The 21,410-nt window shown below is 41.3% G+C and overlaps 1 long non-coding RNA gene across 1 annotated transcript in view; it reads left to right on the top strand.

Annotated features, from left to right (window-relative positions):
- LOC116565847 overlaps positions 1-5,753 on the top strand; it is a 72,602-nt gene extending 66,849 nt beyond the window's left edge. The window contains exon 4 of the long non-coding RNA XR_004275619.1: positions 5,742-5,753. This is a non-coding gene — a long non-coding RNA (uncharacterized LOC116565847). The remainder of the gene's footprint in view (positions 1-5,741) is intronic.
- The last annotated feature ends 15,657 nt before the right edge of the window (positions 5,754-21,410 follow it).

Genomic DNA, 21,410 nt, shown 5'->3' with positions numbered 1-21,410 from the left:
CCCCTCCCCTCCCCTCCTCCTTCTCTTCCCTTGCCCTCCTCCTTCCCCTCCCCTCCCTTTCTCCTTATCTTCCCCTCCCTTTCTCTTCCCCTCCCTTCCCCTCCTTTCCCCTCCCCTTCTCCTCATCTTCCCCTCCCTTTCTCTTCCCCTCCCTTCCCCTCCTTTCCCCTCCCCTTCTCCTCCCCCTCCCCTCCCCTCCCCTCCTCCTTTTCTTCCCCTCCCTTTCCCTTCCCCTCCCTTCCCCTCCTTTCCCTTTTCCTTCTCCTCCCCTTTCCCTCCCCTCCCTTCCCCTCCCCTTTCCCTCCCTTTCCCCTCCTCTCCCCTCCCCTTCCCTATCTCTTGTTCTCAGAAGACAAGAGGATTGGTTGATACAATTCTTTCCGGTCAGCCTTCCAGGGGAGACATCAAACTGGACATAACCACACTCACCTGAAATAAGACATGAATGTCACTGCTACTATTTGTGCAGAGGTACATCTGGCAACACTGCAGGCCCATCTAGGCAGCGTGCACAGAATGATAAGGGCTAACGGTTGGCATGTAGGAATTGGTTCCTCACAGCAATCATGGTAATAAAATAAAGTTGATCTTGGTCTAAATGCAGTTCTTTGTCAATATGTCTTTTCTCTGGCTGCTTTTAAGAGCTTCTCTTTATCTTTGATAATATGAAATTTGATTATGATGTGCTTTGGTGAGGGTTTTTAAATTAATTTATTAATTTTTTGCTTGGGGCTCTTCAGGCTTCCGGGATCTATAGAACAGCACACCACATCACTTTATCATATCACTTTCGGAAAATCTTGGCTAGAATCTTCTCCCCCATTCCCTTTTGTGTCCTTCTGGAACTTTAATGTTAGATCTCCTTTTTTTGTTTTTTGTTTTGTTTTTTAGCCTGTCCAAGATATTTTCCACTTATTTTGTGTCTTCATACTGTAGTCTGTAATTTCTTCAGCTAACTCAGTACATGGAGACACTCTCACTGCCTGCACCTAACCTGTTGTTAAATCCATCCACCGAATGTTGTTTCCATTTGTTTTCTGTGAGGGTGGCCAGAGGGGTGAGTGTACAATACGTTTCTTTTGAAATCTACCTAGTCAGTTAACACTGTCTTCCTGGCATGTAATTCTGATTTCCTAATTTCTTCCTCAAACATCTAAATCATTCATATTCTGCAAACACAAATATTAACATCTGAAATCTTTGTAAATGTGATTCCTCTGCAGGTTTTCTCAACTAAGTCCTGCTTATTGAACTTTGTTTCCTTTAAAAAAAAAAAAGTATTTGATTCTGTGAATTCATAGTTCTTGGAACATTATCTGCAGGAATGCTGTGACGTCTGGGTTGTCTTTGGTTTCTCCAAAAAGAATTTATGTTTGCTTTGGCCGGGAGCATAGGGGAGGAGAGTTCTTGCTACCAGCCTGGTACTACTGTACCTTCCTGGCTTGGGATTTAGGGGTGCCATGCAAGCAGTGTGAGTTGGAGCCCCAAACATTCATGGGAGCTTGTTTTTTGTTTGTTTTTGTTTTTGTGTTTTTGAGATGGAGTCTCACTCTGTCACCCAGGCTGGAGTACAGTGGTGCGATCTCAGCTCACCGCAACCTCTGCCTCTTGGGTTCAAGCAATTCTCCTGCCTCAGCCTCCCAAGTAGCTGGGATTACAGGCATGAACCACCACACCCAGCTAATTTTTGTACTTTTTAGTAGAGTTGGGGCTTCACCGTGTTGGCCAGGCTGCTCTCAAACTCCTGACCTCAGGTAATCCACCCACCTTGGTCTCCCAAAGTGCTGGGATTATAGGCAAGAGTCACCACGCCTGGCAGGGAGCTTATTCTTATTACAAATTCTTAGGAGAGGTGGGTTTTGTTTGTTCATTTGTTGTTTTCCATTTTACTTAGAAGAAAGGTCGAGACCAGCAAAGGTTCTTACTTTCAACCTTTGTGGGCAGCCCTTTGAAATCATGGCTTAAATGGGGCTTTCTGAACTGAATATCCACCTTGCAAGGTCGCTGCCTCACATGGGGCCCTGCATCCCATGTGGCCCTTGAAATCAGAGTTCTAGGCCCCAGTGCGTGGAAAGATGTCCTTTGAGCCATCGGTGGCCTCAGTGCTGTTTCCTCTCTGTATCTGTGCCGTGTATGTAGTCATGCGCAAACTGCCTTTGATTTACCTTATTCCCTTGTCACTGTGAACTGTCCACTTTAAAAGATTTTTTTTTTTTAAGTCTTTAGCATTCATAGTTAGGTTAGCAGTGATATTTTTAGGATGTTTTCTGCAATATTCTCAGAAACTCTCAGATCTGAAATAAGAGATCTATGATAGTAGCTTCTTAAAAATTATTATTGCTTTGTGCTGGATAGTGGCAAAACACTGAATGTCTTATCTCATTTAATCCTTAAAACAATCATATAAAGAAGGAATAATCAATTCCACACTTTATAAAGGAGGAAAATAAGCTTCTGAGAAGTTAAGCTGCCTGGAGTTATGCCGTAGTTATAAATTGATAAAACCAGTTTGTCTGATGACCAAGTCCATGTTTTTATCCACAATAAACACAGTTATTATGATGCCATTTTAAAGCCTTGGAGATTGTTCAGTAAATGTTAGCACGTCTCTTCTTCCCTAAGTGCTCAACCAAGCTCTATTTTTTTTAAACCACAGCAAAACTTAAAACAGCCTGTGTCAGTTAGAGTTCAGACTGAAAAACAGAGCCATTCCAAGTCTTATAGGGATATGAGGTTTCATTCTGAAATTGGAGCTCACAGAATGGGAGAGGAGCTGGGCAGTACAGGAGGTCTGGATGGAGAGTTGGAGGATCAGAGAAAGTCACTAACTGCCTCAGGCTGCAGCAGCAGCTGGGTGGGAGGGCGACAGCTTGTGGAAAGATGTGGAGAAGCTGTTTGCATGGGCCACCAACATGGGACCACCAAGGAAGGGCTCACAGAGAGGCCTGTGGAAACCCACCGCCATGGAAACGCCCAGTGCTGTGGGCCTCAGCCAAGTGCTGGTTGGTGGGCTTCAGCTGCTATTGGTTGGTCAGATTGCGTGAGAAGACAGGCTGGACAATGAGCAGAGAACAGCCGGGCCAAGCTGGTGCCTGCTGGCCCCTCTGCGTCTATAGGTCACTGCATCAGCACCACAGCCTTCCAGGAGTAATGGCCTCTTGCCCACATCTGCCTTCCTTCATGTTCTTCTCCTGTGGCAATTCTTACCCAGAACCATAGACAGAAGAGGATCATGGGAAACAGCCCCTTGTCAGGAGAGGCAGTGCCAATCTGTCTGCAGACAATCCAGCACACAGCTCTGTGGTGTCTAGATCAGGTGGCCCTTCAAATGTTCGGGATGTAATATAAATACATGTTTAAAAAAAATAGAAGGGACCTAGGTAAACTAAAAAAGCTTCTGCACAGCAAAAGAAATAATCATCAAAGTAACCCACAGAATGGGAGAAAATATTTGTAAACTATGCATCTCACAAAGGACTGTTGCCCAGAATCTATAAGGAACTTAAAACAAATCAGCAAGAAAAAAAGAAAAACAAACAAATAGGCGGGGCACGGAGGCTCACACCTATAATCCCAGCAGTTTGGGAGGCTGAGGCAGGTGGATCACAAGGTCAAGAGATCGAGACCATCCTGGTCAACATGGTGAAACCCCGTCTCTACTAAAAATACAAAAATTAGCTGGGCATGGTGGTGCACGCCTATAGTCCCAACTACTTGGGAGGCTGAGGCAGGAGAATTGCTTGAACCTAGGAGGCGGAGGTTGCAGTGAGCCGAGATCGTGCCATTGCACTCCAGCCTGGGTAACAAGAGGGAAACTCTGTCTCAAAAAAAAAGAAAAAACAAACAAATAAATAGTCCCATCAAAAAGTGGGCAAATGACGTGAGTAGACATTTCTCAACAGAAGATATACAAATGACCAATAAACATATGAAAAAAATTATCAACATCACTAATCATCAGGGAAATGCAAATTAAAACCGCAGTGAGATACCACCTAACCCCAGCCAGAATGGCCATGATTAAAAAGTAAAAAAAAAAAGAAAGATGTTGTCATGGATACGGTGAAAAAGTGATGTTTATACACTGCTGGTGGGAATGTAAATTAGTACAACTTCTGTGGAAGACAATAGGGAGATTCCTTAAATAACTAAAAGAAGATCTACTCTTTGATCCAGTAATTCCACTACTGGGTGTCTACCCAAAGGAAAAGAAACCCTTATATGAAAAAGACACCTGCGACCGGGTGTGGTGGCTCACGCCTGTAATTCCAGCACTTTGGGAGGCCGAGGCAAGTGGATCACCTGAGGTCAGGAGTTCAAGACCAGCCTAGCCAATGTAGTAAAACCCCATCTCTACTAAAAATATAAAAATTAGCCAGGCGTGGTGGCACGTGTCTGCAGTCCCAGCTACTTGGGAGGCTGAGGCAAGACAATCGCTTGAACCTGGGAGGCAGAGGTTACAGTGAGCCAAGATTGTGCAACTGCACTCCGGCCTGGGCGATAGAGCAAGATGCTGTCTCAGAAAAAAGAGAAAGAAGAAGACCCCTGCACACATATGTTTATCACAGCACTATTCACAACTGTAAAGATACGGAACCAACTTAAGTGCCCATCAACCAATGAGTACATAAAGAAATGTGGTATATATACACCATGGAATACTACTCAGCTGTAAAAAAAAAAAGAAAAAAAAAGAACTAAATTTGTTTTTTGCAGCAATACTTGGATGGAGCTGGAGGCCCTTATTCTAAATGAACTAACTCAGGAATGGAAAACCAAACACTTTATGTTCTCAATTATAAGTGGGAACTAAGTTACGAGTGCACAAAGGCATACAGACTGATATAGTAAACTTTGGAGACTCAGAAGTGCAGAAGGTAGAAGGGTAGGAAGGAAGGAAGGGATAAAAAAAACCCTATATATTGGGTGTAGTGTACACTACTCAGGTGACAGATCCACTAATATGTCAGATTTCACCATTGTACAATTCATCCATGTAACCAAAAACCACGTATTCTCCAAAAGCTGTTGAAATAGATAGACAGATGGATAGACAATAAATAGATGCATCTGTATCTCCCCTATGTATAATATATAATACCATCTCTCTGTAATAAATACATGTTTAAAGCACAGTGCTACCTTTCAAATTTTTTAAAAATCAATGAGCACAGTATTTGAAAATGCATTTGATTTGATATCAGCAACAGAATTATGACACAAAGTTTAATACAACTTTTGGACTTAGGCCTGATATTTATCAATCAGCTAATTACCATTAGGCTGCAAGACAGTCTTGCTGTTGTCTAAGAAAAATTCAGGATCTACACATTGAAAGACTTCTTAACACTGTCATTTGCAGACTCAAGATAAGTCCCATTCTCAGAACCCTGAAATAAGTTATAGTTTCGTCTGACAAGATCCATAAAGAGGTCACCTTGAGTTAAAATCATTATAGGCAAATATTTTTACTGTGGATATCCTGTGTCCCTATACTCTGTTCTTGTTTTGTTTTGTTTTTTAATGCTTTCAGCCATTTGGTCTTCATAGAAACAAGTTCCAAAAGTCGAAATATTATTACCTTAAATACTTGAGTCAAATTTCCTATTTGCCTAAGTGAAGCCGCCTTAGCCACTCAGTGTATCCCAAAATATATGCAACTCGCCTGCATCTGGTTAATCAGTGAAAATTGACCCCATCGTGTTCAAAAGTCAAGAAAAAGAATTGAGAATAAGTCTCAGATACCTTCCCAACTTAATACTGCCTGAGGGAAAAAAAAATCTTTCAGGACTCTGTAGACTCTTCTAATTTATTATCAACTCGCTGACGTTTCTGGTATTTCTCACTCTGCTTTCTGAGTTCTCTTTTCTGATATTGAGAGACTTCTGAGTGTATTGCTTTTTGGATTTAGCTTTTCATGAGGAAGACTCATCTAGAAACCAAAGCATAACAAGTGGTTGTTAAGGTAAATGACAGCTAAGCAGCAGCAAGTCCCAGTGCTTTCCGTCGCCACAGAAACATAAGCACAGTGACCTCTAGTGGACACACCATAGCCAGAAAGCCTAATGCTCAAAGTGGAGGTCATTCATTGAATGAATGATAAAAGCTCTTTTATTTTTTCTTTTGATGTGGAGTTATTGTCAGATTCTTCCAAGAATCATAACTGAGGCAATGTGAAAAGTGACCCTTTCTCTCCATACTTCCTCTTCAATCTCTTTTCTTCATATCAATCAGGAACTTTTATTAATGAAAACTCTGCAATGTGGCTGGCTCTCTCTCCATCATGGGCTCTTCATTTCCCTCCACCTATGTGGACTGCACCACCATCTAACTCAGTAGGGCGGCGGCCTGGCAGGTGCTTTCATTATTGTGGGGCTTAATGAAAAACAGGTGCTGGCTTTGCCCTAAGCCGACTGAATCAGAATCTCTAGGCGGGATCTGAGAATTATTTTCAGAAATCCACATATGAGTCTAATACCCTTATAAAGGTCAAAGCCCACCATTCTCTGCCTATACCATTTTACTTTAATTAAAATATTTTTTATTTTAATTCTTAATTCAATTTTTAACAGATAATATAGTTATGTGATGCCAAAAACAGAAAATAAACACAAATATTTTTGTATCCAGCAGAACATTTCCCTACGATTCTCTCATCTGTCCAGTCCCCCAGAAACAAGTTCACCACGGGGCCATTTGTCCAAGGTGGTGCCCTGTCCTCCTAGGGTTTTTCTGTGCTGCTACAAGTGAATACAAATATAAATTACCATCTTCCCCATTTTTATACGAAAGGTAACATACTATACAAAGCAAATAATACTATAATGTACAAAGTTTTTATACTTTGCTACTGTTTCTCTTTTAGATCTTTTCATATCAGTGCATAGAAAGCTTCCTCATTCTACTTTTCTAAAGCTGCGTGTCATTCCTTTCTATGGGCATATCATATATTCAAACCAGTTCCCTGTTGAAAGATAATGTTTTCCCCACCCTTTTGCTATTGAACAATGCTCCAGTGACTGACCTTGCACATAGATAATTTCATGTGTGTGCCAGGAAAAAAACTTCCAAAGCGGAATTGGTAGATCAAAAATAATTTATAATAATATAATTTTTAAAAATAAAATAAATAATAATTATTTTTTTATGGTTTAATTAAAAAATATGTTTGATCTTTGTACCCATGTTCCTGGCTCAAAGCTTGGGAATTTGGAATTTCCTGACAGGAGGATATTTGGTTATTCATAACAAGCCCTTTTTGACTGTACCTGAGTTTATGCTGAAGAGGTGACTCATGACAAGGCCCCATAGCTTCAAGATCGGAGTTGGTCACCAGAAAAGCCAGGCAGGTGATTCGGGGGTTAGAACTTTTAACTCCACCCTCTGACCTGTGGGGAGGGGAAAGAGACTAGACATGGAGTTCAGTCTTGTGACCAGTGAGGTAGTCAGCCATGTCTACCTAATGGAACCCATGTAAAACCCTCGGACCATGAGACTCGAAGAACTTTCCAGCTGGTGAACACATCATGTGCTAGGAGCCCTGTGTTCCCCTGACCTCATATCTTGCTCTATCCATCTCTTCCATTTAGATATTCCTAGGTTGTATCCTTATTATAAAACTGTAGCATTCTCAGTTCTGAGAGGCATGTTAGTGAATTTACTGAATGTGAAGGAGGTCACATGGGATCCCCCAAATTTGTAGTCAGCTGGGCAGAAGTATAGGTAGCTTGGGATACCTGAGGTTTGTGGCTGGTGTCAGACGTGAAGGCAATTTGGTGACTAGGTCCTTAGCATGTGGGGTCCTTGCTAAATCTAGGTATTTAGTATCAGAATGGAATTGAAGTGCTGGGCACCCAGTTGAAGTCATAGAATCAGTATCAGAACACCATTATCACAATCCAATATGAGGAGCCTTTGTGGCGTGATGGAAATCCCAAATCTTTCAGTTCTTTACTTACCTGATCGCTTTGCAGCACTAGACACGGCTGACCAGTCTTCATTCCTAAAACCCTCCTCTACTGGTTTCTGAAAACTAAACTTTTGGCTTTCCTCCTACCTCTGACCACGTCTTCCCAGGCTCCTTTGCAGGCTCTCCTTTATCTTTTTGTACCTAAAATAGTTCTCCAGGTATCTTTTCCCAGGTCCAATCTCCAGTACATTGATGACTTCTAAATTTGTATCCCCAGTCCCCCAGACTGCTGATGACCAACAGTCCACCTAATTTTTGGTCATTTCCTCACAGATGCATTGAAATCACTAAAATGAAACTCTCCATCTCTTTGCTTTACTTCTGTGCTCTCTGTTCCAAACCCGCTCTGGCTCATGTATTCCAGTCAACGGGAACTACAGCCATGCCCAAGCAGACACCCTATTGGAGTTGTCCTCTGTGATTTGCCCTTCGTTGAAGGCATCCTAATTAGTGCAGCCAACGTTCTGCCAAACAAGAGGAATTGCCTCTTGTAGAAAATGTAAAAATAAAACAGAAGATTTAAATGCAAATGAAGAAGATTTAGTCATGACTGAATTGCACAGGTTAGGAAAGTGCTCTCTGGTGGACCAAGGCATTACCTTGGACGCTAAGTCATGAAGCAGAGCCTAAGTGGACTCACTTTTACAGAAGACCCACATGCTTCTCCCAGAGATGGAATTAAGGCAAGTCCAAAAACTTGGAGGCTACCTATTCACCAACCTTTGTTTAAAAAAAAATTATAATTTCTGCAGGATGCCTATGGGATCACAGTGTTTAGTGATTTATATACATTGTTTCATTATTGCTCACAACAGGGCTGGGCGCGGTGGCTCACGCCTATAATCCCAGCACTTTGCAAGGCTAAAGCAAATTTTCACTGTGCTTTCCAGGAATTTGAGACCAGGCTGGCTGACATGGTGAAACCCTGTCTCTGCTAAAAATACAAAACATTAGCCAGGTATGGAGGCACACACCTGTAATCCCAGCTACTTGGATGACTGAGGCACGAAAATTGCTTAAACCTGGGAGGCAGAGGTTGCAGTGAGCTGAGATCACACCACTGCACTCTAGCCTGGGTGACAGTGAGACTCAGTCTCAAAAAAAAAAAAAAAATTCTCATAACAACCCTGTAATCTAAATGTTGTTTTCTCCCAAGGACGGTCTAACTTGTCAATTCAATGGCTTGAATTCAAGTCTCCCGCTAAAACCTGTAGCATGAACCATGACAGTGACCAAGGTCTTTTTTTCTTTCTTTCTTTTTGTTTTTTTTTTTTTGGTCACAAAGGTAGTCCAAAAAGTTATCTGACAAATGCTACCTCCCTCTGAGTTTTTTAGGCTGAGCCAATAGCATCAGTCTAACTGCCCCATGGTTTTTATTCTGTTTTATTATGAAGCAATGATTCATACAGTCAGAACTTCACAGAGTTAAATTCCTTTTTGTATACTATTAAGCAAAAATAGCAAAGTGCAGGATAGCATAATTACTTTTGTACAAAAATATGTACTTTACAAATGGATACTATTTTAGGATATTTGCTTTTTTATAATGGAATGTTGGGGATAAGAAGGGAATGGGGATGCAGCTAATCCTTTCAGTTTTGTACAGTTCTGAGCAAATTAAATTTGTAAGTGGGTTAAGTGGATGGAGGGATCATGGTCCATGTTTTGGCTTATTTTCATGCCTCTTGGGATTAAAAAATCAAGATTCATTACTTGAAAAACTACCTTTTAGAGTCACTCTCAAAGCATTTTTCTACAAAGAGCCTTTTCGATAAACATCTTAGGAAAGTACAGAGGGTGAAGAGGATTTCATGAGGAAATCTTCTTTCTGGGTTCTGACAAGGTGTGTCATTTAAATGAACAATTCTGCATGTAACTCTTCACCTGAAAAATACTGAATGGTCCCAGAGTACCATGAACGAAGATCCTCTTTGTCCTTGAGCCAAACCCATATGTAGTTAAAGACAAAGTCATCTTGCTTTGAAAAGTTCAGAGAAAGAGTTGACTACAGTACTTTACCACTGAGAAGCGATAAGACCCTGGCACACTCTTGTGGTTGGGGTACCTTTCACTCTTCCACCTGTCAAGGAAGAGAGACTTTTCGATCTATTTTCTTAAAAGTGGCCTTGCAACTTTATAAAGGTGTTTGCAGAAGTACTTCAACTGAATTTATATTGGTATTTAGAAGACTTGAAGATAAAAGCTTCACGTAAGAAAAATACTATGTTTTCTTATTACTTATTATTGAGTAATGAGACATTTCACGAAACACATGGGAGAAGTATGTTTTACGTGTATGTGGTCCTATTGGGTATGTTGAATACCTTCTAATAGCTATTCTGAATATTAAGTTTCAAGCCTTTTCAGTCAAAGGATGTAATTTATAAGAGTACCCTTAAGTAGGATGTAGAGGTCAGATGTTGGGCAGGAAAGCAAACAAACACAGAAACTAACAAATTTTCACTACTCTTTCCGGGAAAGGGGCACTTTATCTGAGTTCTGAAGGACAAGTGGCAGTTAACTAGATTAAAGGAGGGGAAAAGTAGAAAATACTTCAGGCAAAGAGAATATCCTGTCTGAGGTCCCCAGCCATGAGGAAAGATAGCAATATACAAGAAACTGAAAGAAAGCCATGGAACTCAGATGGCTTCAGGGACAGTGGCTCCCGAAGAAGGCGACCATGGAGTTGTAGGTTATGCTGGTTTTGCCTTTATCCAGAAACTGACAGAAAATCACCAAAAGGCTTTCAATAGGTGTGGGATGGTTTTTAAGACACTGTCAAAAAGTCAGCAGCTGAATTTTGTCCCTTTGTGGGTAATCCTTTTTCACCCTGGCTACTTTTTAATTATGACATGTTTTGTGTGTATTAGCTCTCTTCGCCAACTGTGAAAAACCAAAACCATCTCTTCAGGTATTTTTCCTTTCCCGTCTTCGCTGCCTCTTCTTCATTGAGAACACTGTCTGGATGCGTGTTAGATCTACTTACTTTGTCTTAATCTCCCTATCAGGTTTTCCATGTCTTTTTCTTTCTATACTGCATTCTGGGAAATTTCTTCAGAACACTCTGGTTCACTAATTCTTCAGCCTGCACGAATTTTTTCCTTTTTTTTTTTTTTTTTGTCATTTCTAGATGTTCTATTTGCTTCTTTTTCAAACTTCCATGTTCATCTTCTTTATAATCCTATTCACTATTCAGGTTTTTCAGTTTTTCCTTCATTTTTAAATTAAGCTTTTAGTTTTTAGATAAAGACTCACGTGCAGTTGTAAGAAATAATACAGAGAGATTCCATGTGCCATTTACCCAGTCCCCTCAGTGGTCATGAAACTATAAAACGTGTTGTAAAACTTTAGCACAGTGTCACACTGGGACTTTTTTTTGTTGTTGAGATCAAGTCTTGCTCTGTTGCCCAGGCTGGAGTGCAGTGGCACAATCTTAGCTCACTGCAACCTCCGCCTCCCAGGTTCAAGCAATTCTCCTGCCTCAGCCTCCCGAATAGCTGGGATTATAGGCATGCACCAACGTGCCTGGCTAATTTTTGTATTTTTAGTAGAGATGAAGTTTCACCATATTGGCCAGGCTGTTCTCAAACTCCTGACCTCAAGTGATCCACCAGCCTCGGCCTCCCAAAGTGCGGGGATTATAGGCATGAGCTATCGCACCCAGCCTAGGACCTTAATTTTTAAAAAACATGTTAAACTACCTTTTATGTGTCTGATAGTGCCAATAGTAGAAAGTGCTTTGTGGGTCTTTTTAAAAATTATTCACTTATTTGTGTTAGTTCTTATTCATGGTATCTTTCTTCCTCAGGTATCTCATCATTTCTGATAAGGACATTTTTTTTTTCTTGGAACTTTATATGGAGGGGCTGACTTAGACTTTTCACTGAAGCTGATTCCAACAAAGAAAACTGCCTTTGCCTCTGTCTGGCTTCTTGTAGCATTCCGAACCCAGGTCTCCTTTATACTAAATTCTTGACGAGAGATATTTCTGGATGACCCAAATAGTATGAATTTAGGCTGCAAATCCACATGAAGGCTGAGTTGTGGATGCATAGAAAGAGTGTGCTGGAGTTGGTGAGACTCAGGCTTACATCCAGTTCACTCTTTCACAAGGAGTTGCTGAAGACAATGTGTCCAGAACAGCCCTTTACTTGGTTTAATACTCTGATATCACCATCTTGAAAACCTTAATATCTTCTTACCAAGTAGCCCACATTTTCATTTTGCCCTGGAGCCCCCTGTGTTATCTAGTGGGTCCTGCAAGGGGTATGGCCCTTTGGGTATCCCAGCTGTCTAAGGCGAGGTTAACTATTGGATGGGACCTTTTCTTCTGTACCCTGTAATTGGCACATCCCCAAAACCCAAAGCTCCCATTTTCTAGTTTGGTAAGAACAACTTACATGCTCTTAATACCCCTCTACCTTTCTGTTTTGACTTTTTCCTGAATGCCCTTCTCTTTTTTTCAGGTCATCAATGCTTTTGGTGGCTAGTTTAAAATCTTACAATGCTGTCTCCCGCTGCTGACACCTCTTCTCAGGAAGGCACCTCCAGGCTCACTGTTCCCTACACAGGATCACCAGCATCCTTCTCGATGATGCCCCTTCTGTTCCCCTTCCAACTCTAAATCTAGAAGACCCTAATTTGCTTTCCAATATGTTAAGGCATTAGCTCTATCCCCTAATTCTTTCAGGGTTTATTTAGCCCTTTGAATGCTCAAAAGCTTTTCTTCTTTCTAAAATCACTGCTTTTGCAAATCTAAAGCTGTCTTTTGAAATCTCTGTTAAAAGAGTTTTAAATATGCTTAGAAATTGAAAAGGTAAATACCTTTTTTTTTCTCTTTGCATTCCTCCTGTAGTAATCTAGTCTTCCCTGGGGACAGGGTACCTCTCAATCAGTGGTGTGAGGGGAAGGGGTCGACATAGCAAAACCTTGCTTTATGACTCCCACTGTTGTCCCACCACACATTGCATGAGTGCTTGGGGTCTCCGAGTCCAGCTCCACAGCTGACCATCCCAGTTACAGGAGCAAATATTAATAAATTTATGTTTTGGATACAAGCCAGCTTGAGTTGAACTTCTTACCTTACAAGTGAAAGACTCTCCATTAGTCCAATGGTTGACCAGATGGTGGATAGTTACCAAACCCTTTTCTCAAGAATCCAACCACAGCGTTGGGGTACTGTGAGCTCCAACAGCTATTTATTTAGTGGAAATGGCAACAGGCAAAGCCAGTTTGTGACGTTTAAAGTATGGCTTTGAATTTGAGCTTTCAGCTCAAAAAAGAAGAAATTTACAAATGTGTCAAGAACTGAAAATACAAAAGTTAGTTACATTTATTGGAGAGCAGAATGAAACCAGATATATTCTTCCAGATGGTGACAGCTCAATACTCTATCAGGTATTTCAGGTTGTTTAGGGGGTACACATCATTATGGCTGAAATCTCTGGAAACTAGAGTGAATTCATTAAAATGAGATGAACTGTATTTCTCATTTCTGCTTTACATTTGGATAAGCTGTCCTCTTCCATTTTATCAGAAGCATAATCTTAAGTAGGGTTTAGAGGAAAAAGCACCAGAAAGCATTGCTTTCTGAAAATCTATGTAAAAGCCCAGGAAATATTTTTCTATAGACTAAGAAACTTGTTGCTTCTTCAGAATACTGCATCTCTTTTCTTATTCTTTTTCTTTACTATATTTAAATTTTAAAAAATTATTTTGGAATTTTTCTCCTTTTGCTTGACTTTCTGGATAGAAAAGTCCCACCATTTCAGTTCTTCCACCTTGTAAAGATTTACCATCTTTCCATCTCTCTCTATGCTCTGATTGAGTGTGACATCCATTCCGAGGTTTTGAAGAATTCTTCTCATCCCTTGGATGTTCTGGGAGCTGCGCCGCACCCCTCTGGGTAATTTCCTCCTTGGAAACAGAGTTTCCATGCTTCAGCCTTCCTTGCCTCCCTCAGGAGCAATTAGAACCATATACTAAATGCCACGCAAATAAATACTACAGTAAATACTTGGCTTTACCAGAAGCAAAGGTGTAAGTAGCTTGATGGAAGAAGATAAGGACTTGTGGATAAGAAGCAGTAAGTCTACGGTGCAAGGAGAGAGGACAGGGACATTCTCAGCGGTGGCCGGTGGAGAGCAGGTGCCAGCTCTGTGAAATGCAGCGGTGCCAGAGGTGGATGCTCTGGTTTTATTTTGCACAAAGATTAAGGAGACTCATGCAGTTAGGATTTTTAGACAGAACAAATGACCAAACAGAGCTCAGAATACAAATTTGGGATTGAGAGCATTTCATGTATACTATGGTGTTCCTCCATAGCTGTGCCAGTGGAAACTGCTAATGCTTGCAGTCACTTTCTGGAGGGGAAACTGTGTATGAGCCAATGAGACTTCTATATTTTATTGACACTTTTCTGTTGATAGACATCAAGATGACGCATAGGCAGGAAACGTACACTATAGCACAACAGACCAGCCTTGCATTTTCTCTCAGGACAGCCCTGGCTTCCATGCTAGCTTCTGATTTGTTTTTTGTTTTAAATTTGTTGTCCTCAGGGATTGCCTTAATACCTTGGAAGTTCAGCAATGCATTGAAAGATAAGTTTGCTGGAATTTATCCTTCGTGTGGGTGTTTTTAGCAGAATGGCATTTTCAGGACATCTGGTTCTTTCATCCTTTGTTTTCTGGCTTCTCTAGACTGCTCTACACTCAGCTCCCTGTTTTCTGGGAGGTCTCTAGGCCTGGGAGATGTGAGGCTTGGTTAGTTCACTGAGAAGCATTCAGACAGCAGTGTCCACAAATAACCACAGAACCAAAGCAAAGGCAATAAAGAGCACTGGAAAACAAAGGAATTTGTTCTGAAGGCAAGAACTCCCTAGCATAAAGGGCCGACATCCCTTCTCTGAGAAAAGCTAAAACCAAAATCACATATCAAGTGTTTCAGAGACAATTTCATAGACTGCAGTACAGCATGATATTGTAGTAGGAAATCATGGAACATGATGGTACTAGCTATATTATGGATTGCCTCCACATCAAGCAAAAGCTAAGATCAGAACCAATGAAACACTCACTTGCATTAATTAGTTAATTAAAGTAATCGCAGAAGGTACAAGGAGGCCCCAGCAAAGCCATGAGACGCCCACACGGCCACTGGAGTCTGGATTGAGCCTACCCCATGTCAGCACCTCCCCTCATTCGCTTCACTGTCCCCAAGGAAAAAATAATCAATTCTGCCTTCAGTGACAGGACAGTCAACACACACCTGACCTTTTCTGGTAAAGTAAATTTTTGCCAATGAGTTGCTATGGCTTTAACAATAGTTTGCTTCCTAAAAACAGTTAAGTATTTTCCTGATTACAGTTTTCACGTTTCCAGGGTAGATAGAAAACCACGAGATGGCAGTCACATTTTATTGTGATCAGTATGCTATTAACCCTATTCCAAGAGGTGGAAATTGTGGTTTCGTCTCATATTACTTAAATTTCGAACAATTAAATCATTTTGGACTTTCTGGATAATAAATGAGAGCCTGTGTAGGAGGAATTTATTGTGAAAACAAACATTTCCTCAAACTACAAATATCTTTTTCTTAAGATTAGTGCAATATAAGAACACCCACTATTTCCAGTGAAGATTTCACCTAAAACAACCAGTCAGATGAGAATCATGCATTACTTGTATGGCATGTCAAGATGATAAACTACACTATGTAACTTTTAAAAAGAATGAATCATAAAGCTGTCTTCCTTATAAGAGCTGCACAGCCTTCTGGAGAACACTTTGGCTGTACTCAGAAAAAGTCTGTGGATCCCCACTCCTCAGTGTCATTGGCATTGGGGTGGGATGAGCTGTTTTGACAGTGCGCCTGATCCAGAGACAGTGAGACAGACACCAGAGAGGCAGGCGGTGCCCGGCCATGGCCACAGGAAGCCAAATGGCCCCAGCCATTACCTGAGGTTGGCACGCTGACTAGCACAGCCACAAGAGGCGTTCTCAGTCACGGAGCAGCCTAAGGATGGCACAGGCTTCTAGAGAGACCGTGTACATCCTTTCAAGTGTTCTACCTGTCTCCCTAGGATACATCTGGACTTTTGGTGAAATCTAGGAACATCTGAAGCCCAACCTGATTAACACTTAAATTGGAACCGAAACTACCTGTCTTTCCAATGCACAAAACAAATGCACACACATACACACACTTTTTTGTTGTAGAAATATCACAAGAGAAACAAAACTCTGGTATCAACTAAGATCTCCCCACTCGCGCACATGCAGATATTTTCTAGAACCGCCACTTGCAGAGTTTATGGGAGTCCCAGTTCTGGTGCTAGTTGCTTTTCATTTGCTTTTCCCTCTCCATCCTTCCCTGCCTTGCTCTGTGCACCCAGAAGGTGACTTTGCAGGTTGCATCAGCTGAGCTCCTTTGCTTTCTGGCCTCTCGGTTGGGTTTGGCCAATGGAAGCACTTGCAGGATATCAGATGCCAGACGGGGAAAGAGGAAGAGCTATTTATTTCCTGTACTTCCTCACTGCCTTGCCATGGCTCCAGCAGTGGCACATTCTGCAGTCATGGCTCTGGGCAGGCAGCCTCCCTTCTAAGATTCCAAGCTTTCTGTGGACTTGGGTAACACGATTATTGCCCCTTTACCCCTCAAGGGCTGGGAGTGTAAAGGCTTCTCTCTATTGCTAGTTCCTGGATGCTTCACCTGCCCTCGCTGTTTCCCTCAATGCCTCAACCCACTCCGTCTTCTTCATTAAACACTTCTTGGTTAAACCCTCTGAGGGTGTCAGCTTTCCCTCTTGGTGTCCTGTTGAACATGCACACCTTCCCACAGATTTCCTTAAACTCCTAAAAGTCATGTTGTCATATGTTCATTGCTACCCAGGCATCCCTGCTCCCTCACTTGTAGATCTAAAAAATAAGCAGCTTCTCTACTAGTTTCTAAACAAAGCAAAATTTTAAGACGTCATTCATGAGTCATATTAGCATTCACTGGAAAGCTGAGGACAATATGAAGTGGTCACATTACATACGACAGTCGACAGTCTAAAAATCCACATTAGATACATCTAGCCTAGTGTATGGACCATAGATTCTGGAGTTAACTCCATGGACCAAGCTCTACCACTTCCTTGCCATTCTGATCTTGTGTCAAATTACATATTTTCCCTGGGCCTCAGTTCTCTCCTCCCTCCTTTCCTCCCTTCCTCATTCCTTCCTACCTCCATTCTTTTCTTCCTTCTCTCCCACCTTTCCTTACTCCCTTCTTTCTTTCTCTTTTGTAAACTGGGGTGGTCACAGCTCTTACCTAGGATCCTGAGGATTGAACAGGTTAGTGCATGCACAGTTCTTAGGTGCCTGGCAATATTAAGGACACTGTCTAAGTATCAGCTATCATTTATTGTATTATTATTATTAGACATTCTCCAAAATCCCTCTCAGCTGGGTTTCTTGATTTCACTTGGACCCTATATCAACTTGCCACCTTTTTTTCACAGCTTTCTCATCCATATCTCCTTCCTCTCACTTGTTTTCTTTTGAGCGGCCCCTACGATGGGTGGAAGAGCGGCAAAGATTTTTTGCCAGGGTCCTATCTATCTCTGTAAACAATTTGAGTCAATCAAAATCAGTGTGTCAGCCTCATATTGGCTGATCAATCTCATGCAATTCCACAAAGGAAATACTATGTTGGACAGTAAGGATGATCCGCTTTCCAAGCCTCCCTCCTGGAACTGGGGTCTGGTCCCAGGGACCCGGGAGAATCTGTCAGCACAGTCCTGTGAGCTCTTCAGAGCATCTAGTCAACCCCACAGGTGTAGAGTGTGGGATAGACAGTCAGAGAGTACCCCAAAGAAGAGAAACAGAGACCAGGGCCCAGGGGGAAAAACCTGGGGCCTCATGCACTTCCTGGCCTCACCACAGTGCGGCCCACCCAGAAGGCTCTGCCAGCCCATCAGTCAGAGACACCAAAGGATGACTTAGAAGATTCTTGAGGAAATCAGCAAAGCTTGGGCTCCTCTGAGGCTCGGGCCTGGTCTCCTCACCCACTTCCTTTTTGATTTTCCCAGGGAGTCTCCTCTCTCTAGAAGCAGAATAATTTTTAACGTTCTAGTTCCCACTCCCAGGCTTCCTGAGAAAGTCAGGTTACTCCATAGTCAAAGGTGCCTGCCATTTAGAAGGATCTAATCTCCTTATGGGGCACTTGCAATGATAAATTTTTGACAAAGTCAAATGAGAAAAAATAAGATGAAGTTACCTTTAATTCTGCTACCAAGAACTATCACCTGGCAACATTTGGGCATGTGGAGTGTTCTGCAGCTTGAGCAAACAGGTAGGTCAAGATGTGCAAATATAAAAAATTATTTCTACTACATAAGACAGGACATCCAGTTATATTTGAACTTCAGATAAGCAACACTCATTTCTTAGTATAAGTATATCTCATGGAATATTTGAGGCATAGTTTACACTAGAAAACATTATTTAAAATCCAGATTTAACCAGGTGTCCTGTATTTTTCTTTGTAAATATGACAACTTACATTGTTAAGTGGAAAAAAAAAAGCAAATTGCCGAATCTTATGCTTATATTGAGTCTCTTTATGTAAAGAAAAAACTATTCTATACATAAACATGCTTATGTACATGCACATGCACTCCCATAGATATAAAGCTCTGGAAGAATATACACAAAACTAATGTTTCTTGGATGTTGAATATAGAAAGGAAAGAAGCTTTTACTTTTCACTTTACACACATGTTTTGATTTTAAGAGACTGGGTCTCACTCTGTCACCCAGGCTGAAGTGCAGCGGCATGATCATAGCTCACTACAGCCTTGAACTCCTGGGCTCAAGGGATGCTCCTGCCTTAGCTTCTGGAGTAGCTGGGATTACAGGCATGCATCACCATGTCCTGCCAGGTTTTTTTTCTATTTTATTACATACCAAGTTCTCGCTATATTTTCCAGGCTGGTCTTGAACTCCTGGGCTCAAGGGATCCTCCTGCCTCAGCCTCTTGAGTAGCTGGGATTACAGGCAAGCCACTGTACTCAGCTGCTTTATGTACTTCTATGTTATTTACATTTTAAAATTAAGCCTATTTTGTGACAAAGCATTTTAAAAGATATAATGGATATAATATGGGCGAAAATACTTATAAACTAAGTGAAAAAGCAAAAGGTAAAACTGTATATATAGTATAATTACATCTATCATTATTAAATATCCTGTGTAAGAACATACACTAAAAAATGAACTGGTTCTTGACATGGTGCTAGGGGCTACGTCATTTACTGTCTGTTCACTCAGGTGGTATGTATTTGATTCTGCTGTTTGACTTGCTTACTCCTCGTTTAGGTTATCTGCAATTTACTGATAGACGGGAAGATTGAAAGCCCACAGAAAACATACTAACTCCTAAGTAAGGCCTTAGGCTGTGAGCTCATGGATCAAGTCCAGGCTGGCATTATGCATTGGGTTAATGCTCAGTTTCTGTCATGGTAATACCAAGAGTACCAGGAAGGTAAATGTCCCCAAAAGAGTTGGAAAAATTGAAGTCTCCTGGCACTATTTTAAAGGCTTTTGGTTTATTCTGAAAACCTAAAATTGTGTCTCTGAGGCACTAGAACTTTGATATATGAGGAATCTAGTGTTGAGAACATGCTATTGATCTTTCTCACTTCTGCTTCTAAGGCTTATGATGATGGGTTTACATACACATGTTTAAAAAGTAAATCTAAATAAGCATCTTTTGGAATGTTCTATGTTCTTTTTAAATTTTTTTAGGAAATGGACCTTTTTAACAAATGGAGACCTCTGTAATTTAGTGTTGAGAACATGCTATTGAATGAACTTTCTCATCTTTGTTCACAGAAACCATCATGTAAAACTTTAAAACATTTGGTTTTACATAATATTGGCAATTGTATACATTTAATTTTAATCTCTACAGGTGTCACCCAGCCATGAACTTGACCAATTGAGCCTTTCGGTAAACATCACACCCGAAAACTTCTCCAAATTTTATGTTTCTATTTCACTTGATAACATACTTTCATTTTTGAATCCTCCAATCTCCTGCACCTGAAAATAGTCTCTCAAGCAAACCATTTGTTCCCTTCGATTCTATTTTTAAAATGGCTTTCCTTTGGACAGGGCAATTAGAGCAGCTGCAAGAGTTGCTGTTCGTTCATGCATGACAAAAAGTCTCACACCAAGGCCCTCCCTGAGCCACTCTGAATGTAGCCCTAAGCAGGTGAACTCTGCTGATAGAGAAATGGAGGGTCCCCTCTCAACCAACTGGTGCCAGGTTTAGAAATATTTACAATAAATTTGTGGGTACAAAAAAAAGAATAATTTACAGCAGTTAATATTAAAAATTACTTTTTAATGACATATTATCTGATAACACTGAAGACCTAATAGAAGTGAAGAATCTGTTTATGCTTGTGTTAGGTTTTAATTAAAAGGGATTCAAATATAGGTCCCACTCTTAGGAAGTTGCTAGGATGAGACACAGAACAAGTGATACATGTTATATGTAATACTTAATACTTCTGCATGCTGTGTACTCTCATTCTACTAAGCACTTTCACCTGCTTTATCACATCCTCTCAACCACCCGGTGACGCGGGTTGCTGGGAAAACAAATAAGAACAGCGAGAATTGGTCACCAGCAGATTAAGTGATATTAAAACATGTGAAACGTCATTTCATCATTTCCTAGTCCAAGGCTATGTGATCTAATTTTAAACACCAGTTAAATGGAAGCTCAGGGGAAAAGAGGACATGTACTCCCCTTGATGGGTGTTTGGTAACCCAGCCTGCACCTCTGTCCTGCCAGCCGCAGCCATGGCAGGCCGCCCGTGCTGCTGAAGTTTATCCACAAGATCCATGACTCTTCTGGGCACGTCCTTCAAGTGGCCACAACCAGCAGTGCCAGTCTGAGTTTATGAGGTGAGGGATAGAGGTAAAGGCCAGTCTGGAGTTAGAAAAGCAGGTAGTCACCAAAGCTTGCTTCAGAAGAGATCAAATATTTGGCCCCACTTCCAAGCCCATGGTAAGCACTTTTTAAGCCCTAACTCCATGAAAGGAACCATATTTCTTCCCAGAGAGTAACTCAGGCATGGAGGATATGGCTTACAATAATGTGAGCTCAACTTATATTAAAATACTTTAGACTCTTGAAGGGCTTTAGAGCAGAGCTGTCAAAGGATACAGCCATCCATATGTCTTCTCGTTTTGATGGTAGTGTTTACATCTTCTTCCTACATAAACTTGAGAAATAAATTAGGGCTAGAGACCCTGCCTGAAGTCCTTGGTGCCTCCCCAAACACATGGCAGTGCTGGGACACAGTGCAAGTTCAATACATCTTGGCTGAGTGAATCCTAATTGTTAATTCATCATGGTGCATTCTAATGTTACGACAGAATTA

Source organism: Sapajus apella, unplaced genomic scaffold (genome assembly GCF_009761245.1).
Source record: "Sapajus apella isolate SASKATOON/1434 unplaced genomic scaffold, GSC_monkey_1.0 scaffold41, whole genome shotgun sequence".
Taxonomy (NCBI): domain Eukaryota; kingdom Metazoa; phylum Chordata; class Mammalia; order Primates; family Cebidae; genus Sapajus; species Sapajus apella.
The sequence above is the reverse complement of the archived record's forward strand: the minus strand, read 5'-3'. Positions and strand labels throughout refer to the sequence as shown.